At 36.0% G+C, this 15708-nt stretch overlaps 1 protein-coding gene across 1 annotated transcript in view; it reads left to right on the top strand.

Moving 5' to 3' along the window:
• Positions 1-15708, top strand: part of LOC138710355 (myogenesis-regulating glycosidase-like) — a 55882-nt gene that overhangs the window by 6903 nt on the left and 33271 nt on the right. The window lies entirely within an intron of this gene.

Below are 15708 nucleotides of genomic sequence, written 5' to 3'. Positions count from 1 at the left end.
TCTCAAATTGATACATGTGCCCTTTACCATCATCCCTGAAAGTTTGTAACACCACCTCATAAACACTCTGTATATAGTAGCTTTGTGTAAACGTGCGAATTTGAAGTAAGGCAGCACAACAAGTGGACTGCTTTATACACTTGGAGTGTACTATAGGTACTGTAAGTGGTAAAATAAACTGCTGCCAGAAAGTCAAAAGGAGGATAACAATGGCAAAGGAAGCTTTTAACGGAAAAAGGAGCATTTTCTGCGGACCTTCGGATAAAGAACGAAGGAAGAAACTACTAAAGAACTTTCTATGCACTGTAACATTGTAAGGGACATTAGAGTGAAGTGAAGAGAAACGACTAGAAGCATTTGAAATGTGGAAATGCTGGGTTTGCAGTGAAGGACCTGCCCTTTGGCAGAAAACTATGAATAAACGAACGAAAACTGCTTGTTATTTATTTATTTATTTATTTATTTATTTATTTATTTATTTATTTATTTATTTATTTATTTATTTATTTAACCTGGTAGAGATAAGGCCATCAGGCCTTCTCTTCCCCTCACGCTACACATCAAAAAAAGTTTTGCATAATGATAAATAGTCCTTGTTAATAGGTCAAAGTTGTTCCTGTAGGTATATTTGTTCTGTGATTTTCGCTTGAGACGCGAATAAATCCTTCGTGAGTTTGTCGATAAAGTAGCATAGACTTCGAAGTTGAGACATTTACTCTGAAGTTAGGTACATACAGAATAATACAGTGTTTACAAAGCAGCTAGCAAGGAAGTCCCTCCTCTCATACACACATCATGTCAGTTGGATGGAGCAATACATGGCAAGCAAGGAAAAAAAAAATGTTCGTCTGAGAGATTCCTTGAATATAGGTGGAAAACGGAAAATAGAAACAACCAAAATAAAATTTTTAAGAATAGCTGGATGTACATTAAGAGATGAAAAACGTAATGAAGCAATTAGAGAATAACTCGAAATATTTAACACAGGAGAAAAAATAATAGAAAGGAAACAAAACTGGAATGAATCCAAATAGAATAACACGACAAATTAAAGACTATAGACCTCCTGAATACCGAGACGTAGGACTCCCACGTAGAAGATGGGCCGATGACTTTATTCTAATGTTACCATGAAAATGAAGATAATGATGATGATAATGACGATGATGATGATGATGATGATGGTGATGATGTCTGAGAGACAAACGTAAATATTACGTTCGTCAGAATACATTGTATTATCGTCCCTAGGATGTAGAAACGTAATATTTTTCTTACCCCTTTAAACAGTTTACAGAACAATACAATTTATGAACGTACTTTGTAACAATTTTATAATAATAATAATAATAATAATAATAATAATAATAATAATAATAATACATATACATATACAATGGGAGTATAAGGGTACACTGCATCAGTTATTCATGGATTTCAAAAAGGCATATGACTCGTTTAAGAGAGAAGTTTTATATGATATTCTGATTGAATTTGGTATTCCTAAGAAACTAGTTCGATTAATTAAAATGTGTCTCAGTGAAACATACAGCAAGGTCCGTATAGGTCAATTTCTGTCAGATGCGTTTCCAATTCACTGTGGGCTAAAGCAAGCAGCTGCACTATCACCTTCACTTTCTAACTTTGCTCTAGAGTATGCCATTAGGAATGTCCAGGATAACAGAGAGGGTTTGGAATTGAACGGGTTACATCAGCTGCCTTGTCTATAAGGATGACGTGAATGTATTAGGAGAAAATGCACAAACGATTAAGGAAAACACGGGAATTTTACTTGAAGCAAGTAAAGAGATAGGTTTGGAAGTAAATCCCGAAAAGAAAAAGTATATGATTATGTCTCGTGACGAGAATATTGTACGAAATGGAAATATAAAAATTGGAAATTTATCTTTTGACGAGGTGTAAAAATTCAAATACCTGGGAGTAACAGTAACAAATATAAATGATACTTGAGAGGAAATTAAACATAGAATAAATATGGGTAATGCTTATTATCAGGGAACGGATTTATATGGACTAAAAATATATGAAATATGTAAATATATATGTAGTTATTTTTACCAAAATATGGAATTAAATATGGATTTTTACCAAAATATGGAATTAAATATGGACTTAAAATTATAAAAAAATGACTATGTACGTTAAATATTGGTACATTTTAATCAAACTAAACAAAAAATATAATGGACGTACCTTATCTTCCAATGTAGTTTCAACAAAACACAATTTTTATTGTCTGTTACCATAACAATAGGTTACAAACATTTCTTTCAAGTGCTGAAAAGTGAATCTTCTTCTATTGTCTCTGAGGATAGATTTATACTGACTAAAAGAGCGTTCGACGTCACAAGAAGTAACTGGTACATAATTCAATTTCACAATGTCTGCTGGGGATAAGTCCAAGTTAATCTTCACTGTTGATTCACCACTCATCACAGCAACAACCTTTTGTAGTTCTTCATATCCAGGGTTTTTTGAAAGTACAGTGTCCACCTTAGCTCTTACTGCATCTGCAACTTTACCTCTACCACGATTCAGTTGTTCCACAGTACTATTTATAATTTCAAAACTTTCAGATAGTGAAAGGTGCCTATTTTGGAGACTTTTGAGCGTTTTTATGATGCATGAAAATGTATGCTGAATGTGAGCTAAGTCATTCTTCACACTTATGTCACAGGTAACTGTTTTCGCAGTATCAATTGAGACTGCATCTTCAGAGTCCAATGCAAGGAGAACATTGTTAATAGAGTCTATATGTTCGGCATAATATTCAACTGCTTCTAGCCATGTACCCCATCTAGTTAAAATTGGCTTTGGTGGCAATGGAATTTCAGGGTACATTTCTTTCAACACGTTAACTCTACTGGGAGCTTTGAGAAATACTTTTTTCACTGATGAAATCAACAAATCTACTTTAGGGAAATTGTCTCTGACCACTTCTGCCACACGATGAAATGCATGCGCCACACAAGTAAAATGAGTCAATTTAGGATATACAACAGATAATGCTTGTCCAGCTTTGACCATATAAGGGGCAGCATCGCTAATAAAGAATAACACATTATCGTACATAATACCCTTTGGCCACAGGATACCCATAGCTTCGTTGAACAGTTTAACTATAGTTTTGTTATTGCACTTTTCTAGAACATCACAATGTAAAAGAATTCGTTCAGAATATTGTTCACTTAACAAACCGATAACTACATTACCAACAAGTCTACCTTCTTTGTCGGGAGTCTCATCAATGGAAACCCAAATTGAACTATCTTTAATTTCATCTCTTATCTTCTGTATTGTCTCATCGTAGATGGATGGAGCATACGTCTTCCTAAGTGTTGACTCATCCGGGATTGTATGTTGAGTATATTTTTCAAGGAATTCCCTGAAGACCTTATTCTTTAGTTTGTAGAGAGGAATATCAGCAGAGATGAGAGAACGGCACAGGTCGATGTTAAACTCAGATCTTACATTCGATGTTGTTGGTTGTGTTAAAAACAATTGTCTCTGCTTGGAATTTAGTTGTTTGTTGGCCTGATGTTTACTAGTTGTAATGTGTTGTTGCACCAGGAACTTTTGTGTAGATGATACTGCACACTGACACAAATTACAAAATAATATTTTATTGTCAGTTGATAAACCATCTTCTTTAAATTCTGAAATGTAACTTGTTAGTTTTGATTTTAAATTGACTGAATGACGTACTTTTGGCATATTTACCGTCTTTATAGTATGATTTACAAAACTGAACCTATGTGTACTCTGACTGGCATTTAACTGTTGAGCTGCACAACTGAAGTCTGTTAAAAATTTTAAATTAAATTAATACAGTTTTGTAACTTACTTTCCCATTGTTGATAGGACTGCTAATTTTCAAATAACTCTGATGTTAAAGGGATTACTGAACATGTGTTTAAATCTCTATTGTTGAAATGTATTTTTAAAAGTTAATGGAATTTTGTTTTGTTTTATTGTTAAACCTAATATAATATGGACTGTTTTATATGAAATATGGAAAATATATGGAAATTAACGAAAATATGTACTAAACTCTAAAATATGGAAAAATATGGAAAATAAAAGTAGGATTTTTCAACCCTACACATTGTGAAACATAAAGATAATGCAAAATATAAATTATATTAGCTTTATAAGTAAATATGTATTTACATATAAATCCTTTCCCTGCTTATTATTATTCGGTTGAGAAGCTTTTATCATCCAGTCTGCTGTCAAAAAATCTGAAAGTTACAATTTATAAAACAATTATAATACTGGTTGTTCTTTATGGTTGTGAAACTTGGACTCTCGCTTTGAGAGAGGAACATAGGTTAAGGGTATTTGAGAATAAGGTTCTTACAAAAATATCTGGGCTAAGAGGGATGAAGTTACAGGAGAATGGAGGAAGTTACACAACACAGAACTGCACGCATTGTATTCTTCACCTGACATAATTAAAGGAACTGTGACAGTCGGGAGTCGATCGCGTCTCACAGAGGTCGGGGGAGCACGAGAAAACGCGGTGAAGAAGGTTGCGGCCGCACGGGTCTGGAGGGGACAGACGTAAGAGGGGGCGCGAGGTGAAGGCGCGGACGTGACGAAACGAGACGATAAAAGTCACCCTCGGCTCCTTTTATTGCGCATGCGCTATCGGTGAAGAAATTGCGCTTCCGGTGTGACGCTGAGCCCCGTTGTAAGCATAAAAATGTTTTATTTACCGCAGTAATTGTGAACTGGATTTCTTTTACTTTCATTCGAGATTGATGGATTAGTTTTCAAACTTCTGTAATAATGCCTGTGGTATGCAAACATTGCAGTACCATATTTAGTAAACAGTCGAATTTAAACAGACATTTAAGACATGTACATAAAATAGAGCACGTGAGCATGATATCGTATCAGTAATATTATATCTTTCTCTTGTAAAATTTCCAGTTTTGGAATTACAAGGTTTTGATCGCCACCCGACGATGAGCCATTAGTTTCACTGTCATTAATATAACCCAATTTATCATTGTATTCCCGTTCACTGCACTTTCAGTGGGGACAATTTTCTTTATTAAGCATTTATCCATTATCAGTAGTTATATAGCCGTTGCTAATCAATTAACGAGCACACACCTACGACGACGATCATAACAAAAAAAATCAACCTAAAAACGAGTGTTGATAATGGTTAGTTTTAAATTTTGGGTAATTAAGTAATAATCATCAGCCAGGCCATCTTCCCGTAATAGAGATCCAGGATAGATACATTACCAAGTATATACATATATTTTAATAATTGTGTAGAAACAAACCATCGACAGGTCGTATCGGCCAGGCCATCATCTTACTACAACAGAGATCCAGGGTGTAAAGTGGATACTGGATGACAAGTTAATCATATACAAACGAAATTTAATAAAAGAAAATACATATGATAACGAAGGTGCCCTGGACCTCTATTGCGGGAATATGGAGGCCTGGCCGATTATTACTACAGAATTACCATACACTGTTAATTAACTGTTAGCTCTGTGTTATTTCCGCTTGGTAAGACTTAGGACCATTACTGTTCGATCCCAATAGTTCATAGATTTGAACTGAACTACAAAAATGTGGATCATGGATAGAGAAGTGGAGTCACTCTGTTGCATGTGTGAAGATTCACCGATCTCAAATTCAGGAAAGATAGCGGCATTGTGAATTGCTTTACTAACATGTTCGACAGCTGACCTCCTCTATCAGTGATTTAGATGGATAAAAACATTTAGGGCCTACAGGAACTCATAAAGTTAGTGGTATGTTTCCTAATTTACCATGATATTTAAAATGCTATTGTTATAAGGATGTCCCGATTTGTTCTTTTGGATGGTTCCTTGTCATTTTGTTACTCAACTGTGGAATAATAAATAATAATGAATATAGGTCTATACCGGTAATAATAAAAAAATATATATATCTTCTTTTTTCCGAGATGTTCCAGTCGAACCAAACCACTACTCTCTATAGAGTTCAAATAATAATCTTTGGCCTATAACCTACTTCATCTTTCAAACAAATTAATTCAATTTTTGGCTAAACTAGTGCTGAAGTAGTTCTCCGCTTACATACATGTTGCATATACGAATCTGTGACAGGTTAGATTTGGTTAGTTTAGGGTTTTGTTACGCCATGCATATATTTGTCTATGATGCATATACGATCAACTGTATCTACATAAAAAGAAACCCTTATAAATTCAGCAATTTTCACTTCCGAAATCACCAGAACTACTTCAGCGCTAGTTTCGCCGCTTTATTTACATAGGAATATCTCTTCGAATTCTTAACAAGGTTGAGATCACTCTTAATTTTACTGGATGTGATGCCCCTGGTTTTATAAATTTGGACACAAAGTGTCTTGCAGCCCCTCTGAAGTTGGCACCTACGTTTGGTGATATTTATTTGCATATCACGAGATTCGTAAGTTGGTTTACAGTTGAAATATCCAGAACTACCTCAGCGCTAGTTCTTGCCGCCCCTCTGAAGTTTTAGATGGAATATTGTGTTAGCCAAGTTTAATATCAATACTACCACCAGAAATTAACTCTTAATACATATAGCCTATCAAGACTTATGAGGAAATATTCTGGAATACAATTATACGAAAATAACATTTGACTTGGATAACAGGAGCTGGAGTAATAATTGTGAAATCTGTCAATGCACTATTATTATAATTACGTAACTTGTATCACCGAAATGTAAATAATATATGATCGTGACGAAGGTGAATCTAGAATGCGGTGAATAAAACAATTTTTATGCTTACAACGAGGCCCAGCATCACACCGGAAGCGGAAATACTACACCGATGGCGCATGCGCAAAAAGAGAGCCGAGGGTGACTTTTATCGTCTCGTCGTGACGAAGGGTGAGGAGGAAGTAAGCAGCTGGTGACTGAGGGCAGAAATCCAGAGAAGTCTGGATAGGCGTCATCTTCTAGGCATCTATCTACTGATCGCGAACTCTCCAGAAAATATGGTTTAGTTATAAATACAACACGCGAGTGAACTTGAGCAGTTGTTGTTGTAATCGTTGGACAGCAAGCCAGCCAGTCTTGCGTAGCACTGAAGCCAGCTTCGAGACCGGTGTTCGACTTGAGTTGTGTCCGTAACTGTGGGAGCCGTAAGTCCTGAATTTGAGTGCAGTGGACCGCAGTTGGGGGACCTGAGTTCGAAGTTCAGTGGATTGTCTCTGAAGGTCTGGGGTTCGAGATACTGTGAACTCGAGTGACTGAGCTAGCCAAGGCAAACGAACTGTGAACTGAGAACTGACAGTTCTGATTTGTAAATAGTGCTTGCAAATTGGAATATAAATTAAGTTCGTTGTAACTTAAATTTTAGGCTATATGTAATTCAAAATACTTTATTTAAAAGGGGGGTTATAAGGGGGCATGAATTAATAAATCGAAATATCTCGCTTGTTATTGATATTTATGAAAAATATTGTATGACAAAAGTTTCTTTAAAAACGATTTCCGATAAGTTTTATTCTATGCAAAATTTTGATAGGACTGATATTACTATGATGTACCGAAGTACATATTTCCATGCAGGAATTCTGCATTACCATATGGCGAGATATATCTGTTTTAAAATACAATGCCTTTCATATCATCATGGCTACGTCAGATTAATATAGGGTAATACAGATAAAACAAGTGACTGCATTTATTTAAGGCGGCCTTGGAGTCCTTGGACAACAATTTATTTTATTTTAGTAGGTTATTTTACGACGCTTTATCAATATATTAGGTTATTTAGCGTCTGAATGAGATGAAGGTGATAATGTCGATGAAATGAGTCCGGTGTCCAGCACCGATAGTTACCCAGCATTTGCTCTTAATGGGTTTGGGGGAAACCTCGGAAAAACCTCAACCAGGTAACTTGCCCCAACCGAGAATCGAACCCGGGCCACCTGGTTTCGCGGCCAGACGCGCTAACCGTTGGTCCACAGGTGTGGACTTGGACAAAAATCGGATTAATATACGATGATATGCTGTCCAGTTTTGTTATTCCAGACCTCCAACAACGTGGATGTCTCCACACTGCTGTGTTTATGCAGGATGGAGCGCCCCCTCACAATGGATTGGAGGTGCAGCGAGTCCTACGACGGCATTTCACCAATGACCGCGTAATCAGTCGTAGATTCCCTAAGATATGACCTTCCCGTTCGCCAGATCTCACGCCATGTGACTTTTGGTTGTGAGATTATTTAAAGAGCAAGGTGTACCAAGAACACGTGGGTAGTTTAGCAACTTTAAAGGAGCGCATAACACTTCACGTGTGGCAGTTAGATGAGGATACGCTGTGTTCTGCAGTGGACAATGCGATTCGTAGATAGCAGTTTGTGGAACATGTTCAAGGGCAGCATATTGAACCCTATTTGTAATTGCCATTGGTAATTGTGTTGGATTAAAGTCACCTTAACATTTTGCTTTTTTTTTACTCCCCAGACAGTGCCATTTCTTCCTCTGGTGGCGACTTTCAGAACTAATTATTTTTCGTCCCGGATTGGAATTCCCACTGTCTGAAACGTACGTACACCACATTTCAATTTATTCGGCCTCACCATTGTTTACTTATGACTAAAGCTAGGATTTTTCTGTAGTATCACTTAGCAAAATGAGTACATAAATGGGTCATTTGCAAAATTTGTATAACAAATCGACGATTGAGAACACCAAAATTAAAGTAGTCTACTATTTAGTGCATATGCTGCATGTATTAATATAGTGCAATGTCTCTGCCATAGTAATCAGCCACTGTGCACTCACCTTGCTTTACAGCATTCTCTAAAAGTATCAATGAATCTTTGATGGCACGACTAAATGTCAGGTGTGTTACAGGACAAGACAATGGATCTTTTACAGAAATAGAATTCCTTTATTTTTTATGTCAGATATTCTTTAAACAGTGCATGGCTCCTAGAATAGTAACAGAACTAACTTCAGATCAAAATGAACAAATATTTTAAATATCTTAATATCAGATCTTTACCTAATATAAAGATAATAACTTGTTCAGTAACTAACAGAAAACCATTCTTTCAGTAACAATTATCTTAGTAGATTGCCCTTAAGGCGAAGATATTTGAGCCTTAGTTCCTTTAATGATAGATAATTAGAAAAAATTAAGGCACTGTTTTGAATGATGTAACAGACATAATATGGAATAACAGATCTCATAGGTAATAGATATGACAAAGCAAACATAAGCATGTGCTAACCTAAAATTGTTTTGCCTAAAAATCTTCAAAATAACAACTTAGCTACTGCACACGTGTACTATTATGTCCTCTTGATCTTGAATTTATATGTTGTTATTTGTGGAAATCACAACACAAACAGATCTGACAGAGTAAAAATGCACGCTTAGATTAAAACACAAAGCAAGAGTATAACACACAAACTCGCCAAATCAAAATGGTTCAACATAGCAACAATCAAGATGGTTTTTGTGCATCATCCTGGCTTGTGCTGACATCTGTGGGATTTCTTTTTCAACTGTGTACCCATAGGAACAGATTGGTGTAACAGACCTGACTGATTTACTGGACTAGAGTAATTATGCAATCATATTTAAGGAAATGTAAACTCAGACATAAATGAAGAAGTTTTTATATCAAATGTTTCTTTAAATTTTTCTCAATTACATTATTAAACAAACCTTTATCTGGATATAATTATGCTCCATTTTAAATACTTAACTAGTATGGACACAGCATTTTAGCTGTTACTATGAGAATTTTATTTTATTCTCATGAAATCTTTCACATGAAGGAAATAATTCTTGTGCCGTTTACTGCATTAGTATTGAAACTACTCACTGTTAAGAATTTATAACTCTATCGTTATAAATGCAATAATGGGAAGGATATGAATTGATGGACATCATTTGTTATACAAATTCTGCAAATGACCCAAATATGTAGTGAAAAACAGTGAAATAAGTTGTAAAATATGTAAAATGGGAAAAATATGTAATATCACATATTTAATACAAACTTATTATTTTGTTAGTTACAACACTCAAAACATGTTTATAAATTAAATTTTGTACCACAGTGAACAATAATCTATTTTTCTATTTTCTCTGGGGTCATTGCAAGACGTTTGTCACTGAGAATGTTCTTATATGCAGAGAAAGATCTTTCTACGTCACATGATGTAGATGGGGCAAATTCTAGGAGAGGAATTTTACCTGAAGAAATGTTCTTGGGGGAATCAACATCACCTCCATTTAGAATTTGGCACATACTGTGAAATGTTGAATACCCAGGATTTCTTTCCAAAACTTTTTGCAATTTACTCAATACACTTGCACCAGTTTCTCCATGCACAGCACTTAATTTTTCAATAGCAACCTCTATGACACCAATAAAATCTTGCAGAGGAAGTCCTGATGTTTCTAGAAGTGTGATGCTTTCTGAAAGCCAGCTGAAGTTGCCCCTGATGTAGGCAATTGAGGAGACCACTTTGGAGTCACTAAAGGCAGTCTGGGATTCGCAAATAGATCCGACACTTTCAGGATCAAAAGAATCTACAACAGTCTTTACAGCATCTAGATGCTGACTATAGAAGTTAACTGCTTCTGTCCATGTTCTCTACCTCGTTAAAACTGGTTGCGGGGGCAGTGGTATCTCTGGCAATTGCTGTTTGTATGATAGCACTCATGAGGCTTTTAGAAAAACTTTTTTGTTGCTCAAATCAATCTGTTCACTTGTATAAATTTATCTCTAATATCTTCGGCAACACGTTGCACTCAATGGGCCAAACACGTAAAATGGAGCATATTGGAGTAAACATTTTAAGAACAGTTGCAGTTTTAAGCATATATGCTGCAGCATCAGAATACATTACTAGTAACTTCTCCTCTTGCATTTCAGTCGGCCTCAGTACTTTTAATCCATCATTCACAAATCTCGCACTAGTTTAGTGATTTGTATAGTCCAGCTCTTTACATTAGATCAAACACTCTGTTAGGTTCTACCTTCCCCACCACAAGATTCGCAATAAATCGACCCTTAACATCCGTTGTTTCATCAATTGCAACCCATATGAAAGCATTTCCTATGTACTCTCTTATGTTGTACATTGCTTCGTCACAGCAGAATTGAAGATAATTTTTTAAGTTGATTATTTAACGACGCTGTATCAACTACGAGGCTATTTAGCGTCGATGAGATTGATGATAGCGAGATGGTATTTGGCGAGATGAGGCCGAGGATTCGCCATAGATTACCTGGCATTCACGTTAAGGTTGGGGAAAACTTCCGAAAAAACCCAACCAGGCAATCAGCCCAAGCGGGGATCGAACCCGCGCCCGAGCGAACTTCAGATCGGCAGGCAAGCGCTTTAACGACTGAGCCACGCCGGTGGCTAAGATAATAATTGTGTATATTGGAAATGTAACTGACAGTTGTGGTTACTATCCATAGCCATAAATAGCTAATAAACACACATCCAATTTGATTTTCAACAATTCATTCTTGTTTACATATGCAGTTAAATTTAAGTAGTTTCATATTATAGACTAATAGTGGTATAATTATTACGAGTATTTCTTACTTCGATAGAAAGTATAAAGTAAATTGAAAAATAAACTTCAACTCTTCGCGAAATAAACTTTTCATATCGAATTATATATGATAGTGCACATGCTGAAAAGTGATTAAACAGTATTGTTAACTATATAATTATGTATATTGGAAATGTAACTGACAGTTGTGGTTACTATCCATACCTATAAATAGCTAATAAACACACATCCATTTTTATTTTCAACAATTCATTCTTGTTTACATATGCTGTTAAATTTAAGTAGTTTCATAGTATAATAACGTGATACCGGCATTACGTACAATATATTCTATGCAGTTGCACACTTTCCTTTTACTCTCTCCGCAATCACGACAATGCGATAACGAAACAATATCCGACTTCCACAAGGTGTTCAAGAAAAAACTTTAAGAAAGATTTACCAACAAATGTTTCAAAAACAAGATCCACTGTAAAAAAAAAAAGGAAGATAAAGCGCGAGAGAGAGAGAGAGAGAGAGAGAGAGAGAGAGAGAGAGAGAAAATGCCGACCCCCTGGAAATTGCTGCCCTAGGCAACTGCCTAGGTTTCCTAGGCCTAAATCCTACACTCGGAGGAGAGATTTCTTCGTAATATTCGATTCCTCCGTCAGTAGTATTCGTCCTCTGAGCAGCACTAGCTGAAGCATAGGAAGTTGAGGGAGTAATTGGTTGAGTAGGTAAGTTGTCTAGGATAACCCATTCGGGAAGAAGAAATCAAATGAAGGTGCAGATGAATGAAAACTTTCTTGTGCATAGTAAGTTGGCAATTCAAAGAAGTTTCGTTTTGCTTTCACCTGAATGTCATAAATAGCTTGCTGAACCCCTTTCCTAGAAGTCGCACGATATGCTATAATTTTCTATGAAAGGAAAGTACAAAATGATTTGACTTCACATTGTTCAACAGTGGTCTTTAACCTCTCAGAAGCCATCGGCGTGGTTCAGGCGGTAGCTCGCCTGCTGATCCGGAGTTGCACTGAAGCATGGGTTCGAATCCCGCTTGGGCGGATATCTGATGTGTTTTCCGAGGTTTTCTTAAACTGTAAGACGAATGTCAGGTAATCTATGGCAAATCCTCGACCTAATCTCGTCAAATGCCAACTCGCTATCACAAATTCCATCGGCGCTAAATAACCTAGAAGTTGATAGAGCGTCGTAAAAATAACCAATTAAAAATTAACGTCCTAGCAGCGGATTGCTTAATTCTAACGGCAGTTGCCAGTAATTCTGTACTATCATCCTGCTTTTTTCCTCGTTTTGGAGCTCTGTCTCATCTTGCGTGTTCACTAGCACGTTTCGTTGTTTTTATTATAATAGTCAATATCACCAGGATTCCACAAGACTGGACATAATTTATTAGATCCAATCTATAGGCCCTTCACAATGAAAATTAAACATAACCGTAACATAAACACAGAAGTTTCCGCCCAGGCTACCAAATGGGATCATTCACAATGATTCACATAAGCATTGACATAAACATTACCGTAAGACGTTAACATGAAAGTTTGCAAACTCCAAACTTTCATGCTTATGCTTACGTGATTTGCAAACAGAACACAATCTTGGAGCGCTGAAGTATACGACAGAATGTGAGGAAATGGCGTCGTTGTTATGTTTCCATGGTTACCAAGTATGTTTGCTGTTATGTTTATGTTCCCATGGTGAATGATGGTATGATTTCTTGATTTTACCGTAACGTTTATATTCTTAAGTTAACGCTTACGTTATGTTTAATTTTCATTGTGAATGAGCCTTATTTCAGACCACTCCACGCTTAAGGTGTGCGCTCTTCATGAGACAAACGTCCACACTGCGCCAACGGATCTCTACGCGGCATTTGAGTCGTGCTCGTCTTTGCCGCAGCGCGTACCCAGCCTAATATGGAAATATTTCAAGCATTAGATTATATTTTTTAACAAATAAAATTACTTTCCAAGATAGGGAAGAATAGCGTTGATAGACTTAGACAATGTTCAGTAAATTCCCGGAGTTTGTAATTGTTGGTGAACAATGTGATTTGCTTTTAGATTATGTAGAGTTATGCAAATTATCTAAATGTGTACTCAGTGATAAATCTGACCTCAATGTAATTGACTTACAAGAAGCATTAAAAGCAAGAGGTGATGCGTTTAAAGAATTTGTTGATAAATGTATGCAGTCATTGTGATTATCAGTTTCAAACGTTGATAGTGAACGGTTTTTTTCACAGTACAATCTTGTAGTGTCAGATATGAGAAGAAGTATGAAGGAGCAAAACTTTGTCACTTGTTGTATGTTGATGTTTGACTAATTAAAATTAATGAGACACACATTATTTTGTATGTAATTTTGTTTCACATTCCACTTTTTCTAATATATGATCGAATAGGGCTAATTTTCAGAGGGTACAATTTATTATAAGAGGGTGGAAGTGCATTATCTAGCGAAATATATAAACTTGTACTTGCTATTTGGGAAAAGAAAATTTGTACCAGAACAATGGAAGGAGTCCATAATTGTACCTATTTTTAAGAAGGGGGACAAGACTAACTGTGGTAACTTTCGAGGAATATCACTTTTGTTGACGTCGTACAACATTTTGTCCTATATTATTTTGAGAAGATTAACTCCATATGTAGATGAAATTATTTGGGATCATCAGTGACGTTTTAGGCATAACAGATCAACTATTGATCAGATTTTTTGTATTCGATAGATATTGCAGAAAAAATGGGAGTATAAGGGTACAGTGCATCAGTTATTCATAGATTTTAAAAACGAATATCACTCGGTTAAGAGAGAAGTTTTATCTAACATTCTTATTGATTTTGGTATTTCCAAGAAACTACTTCGATTAATTGAAATGTATCACAATGAAACGTACAGCAGAAACCGTATAGGCCAGCTTCTGTCTGATGCTTTTCCAATTCACTGTAGGCTAAAGCAAGGAGATGCACTATCACCTTTACTTTTTAACTTTGCTCTAGAGTATGCCATTAGGAAAGTTCAGGATAACAGTGAGGGTTTGGAATTGAACGGGTTACATCAGCTGCTTGTCTATGCGGATCACGTGAATATGTTACGAGAAAATCCACAAACGATTACGGAAAACACGGAAATTTTATTTGGAGCAAATAAGACGATAGGTTTGGAAGTAAACCCCGAAAAGACGAAGTATATGATTATGTTTAGTGACCAGAATATTCTGCGAAATGGAAATATAAAATTTGGAGATTTATCCTTCGAAGAGGTGGAGAAATTCAAATATCTTGGAGCAACAGTAACAAATATAAATGACACTCGGGAGGAGATTAAACGCAGAATAAATATGGAAAATGCCTGTTATTATTCGGTTGAGAAGATTTTGTCATCTAGTGTGCTGTCCAAAAAATCTGAAAGTTAGAATTTATAAAACAGTTATATCACCGGTTGTTCTGTATGGTTGAGAAACTTGGACTCTCGCTTTGAAAGAGGAACAGAGATTAAGGGTGTTTGAGAATAAGGTTCTTAGGAAAATATTTGGGGCTAAGAGGGATGAAGTTACAGGAGAATGCAGAAAGTTACACAACGCAGAACTGCACGCGTTGTATTCTTCTCATGACATAATTAGGAACATTAAATCCAGACATTTGAGATGGGCAGGGCATGTAGCACGTATGGGCGAATCCAGAAATGCATATAGAGTGTTAGTTGGGGGACCGGAGGGAATTAGATCTTTGGGGAAGCCGAGACGTAGATGGGAGGATAATATTAAAATGGATTTGAGGGAGATGGGATATGATGATAGAGACTGGATTAATCTTGCTCAGGATAGGGACCAATGGCAGGCTTATGTGAGGGCGGCATTGAAACTTCGGGTTCCTTAAAAGCCATTTGTAAATAAGTAAGTAAGTACAATTTATTAATTTTATTATTTTTAAGCTTTATTTTCCTATACATATTGCAAATATTATGTTTTGTATAGAATCATTCATTGATTTACTAACATTATTTGTAAGTGTAATGGCATTAAAATTATCACGAAATTTTCACAAAAAAAAATACTGCCATGTTATTTTACCAATTGTACAATCGAACTGTTAACCTTTATCATGATTGAAACTT

Source organism: Periplaneta americana, chromosome 12, assembly GCF_040183065.1.
Source record: "Periplaneta americana isolate PAMFEO1 chromosome 12, P.americana_PAMFEO1_priV1, whole genome shotgun sequence".
Classification (NCBI taxonomy): Eukaryota; Metazoa; Arthropoda; class Insecta; order Blattodea; family Blattidae; genus Periplaneta; species Periplaneta americana.
This window is presented reverse-complemented; position numbering and strand designations above follow the sequence as displayed.